Source organism: Neophocaena asiaeorientalis, unplaced genomic scaffold (assembly GCF_003031525.2).
Source record: "Neophocaena asiaeorientalis asiaeorientalis breed wild unplaced genomic scaffold, Neophocaena_asiaeorientalis_V1.1 scaffold59, whole genome shotgun sequence".
NCBI classification, from domain to species: Eukaryota; Metazoa; Chordata; class Mammalia; order Artiodactyla; family Phocoenidae; genus Neophocaena; species Neophocaena asiaeorientalis.
In genome coordinates, this window is record NW_020174268.1 from 11,809,573 (window position 1) to 11,816,260 (window position 6,688).

The 6,688-nt window shown below is 40.0% G+C and overlaps 1 pseudogene; it reads right to left on the reverse strand.

Annotated features, from left to right (window-relative positions):
• Positions 1-6,386, reverse strand: part of LOC112406690 (glyceraldehyde-3-phosphate dehydrogenase-like) — a 17,465-nt pseudogene extending 11,079 nt beyond the window's left edge.
• Between the last annotated feature and the right edge of the window lie 302 nt (positions 6,387-6,688).

Genomic DNA, 6,688 nt, shown 5'->3' on the forward strand with positions numbered 1-6,688 from the left:
GCGGGCCTCTCACTGTTGTGGCCTCTCCCGTTGCAGAGCAACAGGCTCCGGACGCGCAGGCTCAGTGGCCATGGCTCACGGGCCCAGCCGCTCCGCGGCATGTGGGATCCTCCCACACCGGGGCACGAACCCGTGTCCCCTGCATCGGCAGGCGGACTCTCAACCACTGCGCCACCAGGGAAGCCCCAAAATATGATTTTGATTAAATGTAATACATTAGCAAAATGTCAGTTTGTGATATTTTTAAGTGAGATAGGAAATGCATGATGGCTGATAAATTGCCTCTCATTAAAAGAAAACAAGAGAACTAAGTTTTTTCTAAGTATTTATTTCTGAATTTGTATACGTTTGATATACTTGTCAACTTAAAAAAATGCACAATGTAAAAGCTGTGAGTCGAGTTTATTCAGTGTCTTACTGAGGACTATAGCCCAGGAGATAGCCTCTCAGATAGCTCGGAGAAATTGTTCCAACAGGTAAGAGGGGAGGTCAGTATATATGTGAGTTTGGCAGAGGGTGCAAGCAACCAAGCACACATCCCAGTAGAAGTTTGTTGCTAGTCATGAAAAACAGACACCTTAGTTAATGGTTTTAGGGCACCTTAGATAATGGTTTTAGGGCTTTTCTAAGTATGGGAAGATGCATGAGTTTGGGTTCATAAAACTTTCTCCTGAAAATTTCACACTGTCTAAAGGCCTGTTCCGCCAGTTTTCCCAGAGCACAGAGTGTCTCATTCCTGATGTCCACCCTGAACTCCTTTCAAGGTGTATTAAAGGTCAGCAACTTCAGTGGTTAATGAATCAACCCTTGTAGAGCTGGATGGCTGGAGACATTCTTCAGTTGGCACACTTATCAGCCATACTTATGTTTTCTGATTTATTAAATGGGAAATTTAAGCAGCTTCATAGAATGAAACAAACTATAAACCAATTAAGCTTCACTAATAGGCAAAATTCCCTTTTGCATTTTTCTAATAGCCCTTCTTTGGGTTTCATGGCCATGTGGCTCTACCACTCTCCCCATCCCACCAGTCTTCATTTATTGAAGATTTTGGCACCTGACTCAGGAGTCGTGACTTCCAGATCTCTTGCCATAGTTATAGACAGCATTCACATCTGGTGAGTAATCCATCAAGCTTCAACTTCACCTCCTTAACTTACAAAACCTGGACTTCCATTCTCCATGAGCAACCCATCCTCAACCTCATTCTCACCAAGAACAGCTTCATTTCTGAAGCTGGAAACCAATACAAAAATAATCTCTGCCCACAGCTCCTTAGTGGTCCAGCTTTCACCCACCGTGCCCCACTGAGTTCTTCAGTCCCTCAAGCTCCTCTTCGCCTCATCGTTTCCCTCCCTTCCCTGACTACAAGTCTCTTTCCAACTATTTCCTCCAATGGATCAGCCTTCCAAGTCTTGACCTCAGCTAAACGGAGAATTGGTCTTTTCTGCCCCTATCCCTAGGTACTGAATGTTACTGGAGGAAAACACAGATTGTTGTTACTATATGTTTTTGGTCCCCAAATCTCAGTGAGACCCTCAAAGCAATCCTTTCGTGCTTCTCTAGGGAGCAGTCTCTTGCTTTCCTCCCAGGGATTATTCACTTTTCCTTAAGTCCCAAGCTCCCTGCTGCCATCTTCATTCTCAGCGGGTGACATTGCACCATGTTTCACAGTGAAAAGATGAAGCTTTCAGGCATGAACATCTCCACTCTTGTTCCTCAAAGTCCATGTTTTTCCCCACTACACCTCTTGGCCGACACATACAGTAAGATCTCAACTAGACGTAAGGGGATTATGCTAAACTGAAGCAGAACCAGGATCATTATGTCAGGATATTGGCAAACGCCATTTAATGGTTACTTTTGTTTGATTTTATAGCAACAAGCCTTCCATCTCACAGATAATGAGAAATAGCCCTGTACTAAGCACAATAAACCCAATATATTATCAAAATATCTTATTTATATTTCATAGGTGCTCATTGAATGAGTGAATTAGGTAAATGAATGAATAAATGTGGTAAGCAATCCCTGGAGTGAATTAATAAATGAAGAAGTACAAGAAGTTTAGGAAAAGCTTTCAGCCCAGGAACTTATAATCTAGTTTAGAAACAGCTGAACAAGGTGTGGTATAATAAAGTTTTGGACTGTGTGGAATAGAAAATTAGAGATAAGCTAAAATATAAGAAGGTGTTAATTATTTAGGCAGGGTAGTTCAGACAAAATGTTTTTGATTTGTTTTCTGTTTTCATTTTTTAAGACAAGAGAGATCACAATGTCCAAGCATTGGACATTCTAGGTTCTCAATATATCTCAGGAAAGAAAAGTGGAATAATTATTCTTCATATTGCTAGAAGATAGGAGTATTAGACCATGAGATTTAAGGCAATGTAGAAAGAAAAAGGGAATCCCTTCTAGGCAGTAGGGCCAAAGGAAAACCATAAATAAAGGCAAAGGGGGAGGGGCAGTGAAAATTGTGTCTGGGGAATGACAAGAAGACCAGTTTAACTGGAACATTAAATGTGATATGTAGAGTGTGTGTGTGTGTGTGTGTGTGTGTGTGTGTGTGTGTGTGTGTGTGTGTGTGTGTAGGGTGTGGTGTTTGCAAAAGCTGGGCACAGAAATTTCAACTTAGGGACTAGTATGTTCGAAATTTATTAGTACTATTGGGAGCCACCTTAAAGTAAATCCTATATCGGTACACTAATATTGGAAGAAAATCCCTTTTGCTTATGATTTTATGCCGGGAGCTTGCAAGAATGTCATTTAGTCATGTTCAATTGTCACTGAAGAGTCAGTGTCTTTAATAATTATTCAACAAACTTGCAGATTGTCTTCCAGATGCAATCTGATGCTCTAGATGTTTGGGGAGATATAAAGCTGTATTTTAAAATCTCATGGTGGAGGAGTGAAGGAATGCATAAGCAGTTTGTAATGAGTGAACACCTGGTTTATGAATATTTCATGCTTATATGTGATCACCACCAGGGGGCGAATTCCCTCCCGCTTGTAAAACTAGCGGTCAGAGGGAAGGAAAAAGTGCTTTCACCAGAGCCCATGAAAAGAAAAATCCCTGATCTGTCTTCCAGAGTCACAGAAGGTAGTAAATGTCTCTCTTTTTGCCAGTGGTAGGTTTAAATAGGTTTCTAACATTAATTGTATTGCCCCATGGAAAAAGTGCCATGAATAATGGTTAGGTTTTGCAGGGTGATTCCAAAGACATGTTTAATATTTCATGTAGTTAGAAAAAAACAAGGCCAATATATGTAATAAATATTATTTATATTTTTTATGGAAAAAATTTCCCAAGTACAAACTTCCAGAACTCAATCCATTTACATCAGTGACTGCCTGTTACTTTAAGGCATAATGCCGAATGAATAGAGGTATGTATTCACACTTAATACTTTCCCGTCTTCTGAAATGTAGAACTACTTATTAAAGAAACAATAAGGATTTACCAATACAGTTCAAGACAACCGATTTTCCCTTGTATGAAAGAACAAATGTTCAGTTTTATTTTTGCAGGTGGATAAAAAGAGACCAGCCTCTCCTTTACCACAAGCCCCAAGCATTTGATCACCATTGTCTGGGAATAAATTATAAAAGTTTCAAGTCAGGTTAAAAATGAGCTGTGCTGTGCTTATCAAACAGCGTCAGGCTCTGCAAATAGCCTCTGTGCTGCCAACACAAAGGCACATTTATTGCACATTAATTTTTTCAGCCTGATTTGCTCCAAAGCTATCACAGGTAGAAATTCCTGTCATTAACACTATCCTCAACTGGCAGAGACAGACGCTACAAACAAGGTCCTTTACTCATTTTGTAGCAAAACCCTGACGTTACAGCCAAATGTGATCAAGGTCCGTGGCCCTCTGTCCCCAAGACCCAGCCTGTTTTAGATTTCAGGATCAGTTTGGTGCCTGCTACTTCCTCTGCTAAAAGGCAGTTGAGGTTATAAGCCACTAATGAGCATTTTGTTCCCAGTTAAGCCAATAGAAGAAACACAGTTCTCAACTAGCAAACATTTAAGACAAAATTTTTCCTTCAGTGTATATTAGTAGGAAGCATTATCCATGCAAAACCCTATTCCTATAAAGGGGGACTAATTTACTACCAAGAATGACTCATCATCCAATTTGGGTTTCTAGATGAGGGATTATAAATTTGAAGGCAGGCAGGACCCTCAAGGGGTCGAATGGCCTCCTGAAGTTATATCAGTGTTGCATTAAAGTTCATTTTTGTGGAAGAGGGACCAGAGTTTCCTCAGATTTTCAGGTTGGTGACTCCAAAAAACTTAACAATCACTGATCTAGATCCCCTGTTTCTCTTCTTTTTGTTTTTCTTATTGATTTTACATCTGATTAAGTGTATCGACCCTAGGATTAGAAACTCAGGAACTGAAAGCCTGATTTTTCTTTTTTTAACCACTTAAGGTTACGTGATTGTGGCAAGTTTCTTCATTTCTTTATCACACAGCTTCTTCACTTGTTCAATGGGGTGATAGCTAATTGCAGCCCACAGAGCAGGCAGATGTTACATGAGATATCGAAGGGGTTCTAAAATCAAGAGTGTGTCAGAATCACCTGGGAGGGCTTATTAAAACAGAGATTACTGGGTCCCACTCTCAAAGTTTCTGATTCAGTAGGTCAAGGATGGGACCTGAGGATTTGCGTGTCTAACAGGTTCCAAGTTGATGCTGATGCTGTTGGTCAAAGGACCACAATTTGAGAACCAGAGCTTCCATCCTGAAACACCCATGGAAACCTGGGTCTCGTGGTTTATTTGCCTGTTTCTTTGCCCATCACCTTGCTCACCAGGGTAACTCCTATTGCTTTGTTTTTTGTGTGACCCTTCATCTCAGCATCTAGAATCTAAATTTTCAGCTCAGCCTTTCAAAGCTGGCATGCCTGCTGGGTTCCGTCTGACTCTAGTAGTTAGGAAAGGGTTGGGTTTTCACAATTTTAATGGAACACCGTCTAGTAGGAATATAATGCATGACACATATAAAATTGTAATTTTCTAGTAGCCATATTAAAAAAAAGAAACAGGTAAAACCAATTTTAGCAGTGTTTTTCATTTGATCTAATATATCATCATATGATAGGATATTATCATATTAACAAGTAATCAATGTAAGAAATTATTAATGAGATGTTTTACATTTTTTTGGTACTAAGTCTTAGATATCTGGTGTGTATTGTACATTTCCAGCACATCTCAATTCAGACCAGCCCATTTCAGGGGCTTGTGGCCACTCAGTGTATGGCACAGTTTTAGAGTATTTGTGAGGGGGAGAGAACTGGAGAGTCCTTCGTGTGTTCTCAGAATGAAAAACTCCCCAGAGAGTACTGGGTTCTTTATGCTACAGATTCTTCTGTCACAAGAGCGACACAACCTCTCAAAAGGCCAGGTGTCCTTGTGTGAGAAATTGGAAGGCTTGGGTCTGGGATATTTTTATAGAAAGTCGCACGTTTCACCAGGAAGAAAGAAACATCCTTAGATACATGTTACGGCGCCCCTAAAATATTTGCATTTCCAAAATTAGGCTCTTCTCCCTTGAAAGAGCATGTCCATTGATTCTGGTCTTCCAGTCAAGTCCAGGAGTGGTGAATTAGCTGCTTTTATTTCTTCCTGGAAGGGAAGCTGGGAGACCATTTGGAATAGAAACCTCCAGGCAAATTATCACATGAGTAAATTAGAGTCACCGGCTTCCAATTCAGCTTCCCCCCGGATGGCGATGGCAACCTGTAGCAGTCAAACCTAGGAAGTCAGTGCCTGGGGTGAGAAAGCCCACACACCCCAGAGAATTTCCACAGTGGACGTGGTTGAATACTTCACTAATGAAAGTGCTCAGTCGAAATTCACGTTTTCTATTCAGACAACACTGAAACTCCTTCAGCCAATTATTCTCATTTCTGCTCAAGTGGTCCTTAACCCACAAAACATTACCTCTCTAAACATCTCGAGTTGAAGATCATTTTCATTTTGTCTCTGCACAGCCAAGTTTTTAAGATTCGTAACAGAATAGTTGTACTTTCAAAGTTTTTCAGTCTTGCTGTAATCTTTATTTTATAATGTGACTTTCAGATATATAATTCAGGGATGATATTGACTATATTTCAATGTTTTGGATTTGCTATGGAATCACTGAAGTTGTGCTGTTAGTTTGAGAATAAGACATGACGTGCGATGAGTCTCTGACTAGCACGCTACCCTGAGTACACAGATGGTGATGAATTTGGTGTGGTACCTTTAATAAATGTGCCTAGATAGGAACCTACAACATGGAATATTCATGACTTATTTTCCTGAGTAGCCAAGTCTCACCTACTCTGATCTGCTTTGTTTTCTTGACACTTCAAGCCATCATCCTCGCTGCCCATCAGTGCCCTTGTCTTGCCCTTTCACTCCATTACCCCATCCTGTCTCTTCTGAATTCCAGTCTTGCTTCCCTCCTGAATATAATTTTGTCTTTTTCCTTGACCTGCATTCACAGATAACTCTTGGGATAAAACTCAATCTAATTCTACCTTGTTTGCTTAATATTATCAATTCTCTTTTGGTAAATTATCTTTAAGCTAATTGTATTTTTCATTGTTTTATTTTCCATTTTGCTTTTTAAGCAGAAAGAAGAGGCAATAATAGTTGCAGGAACTTCTAAAAGTATAATTTATGTCATAAACTA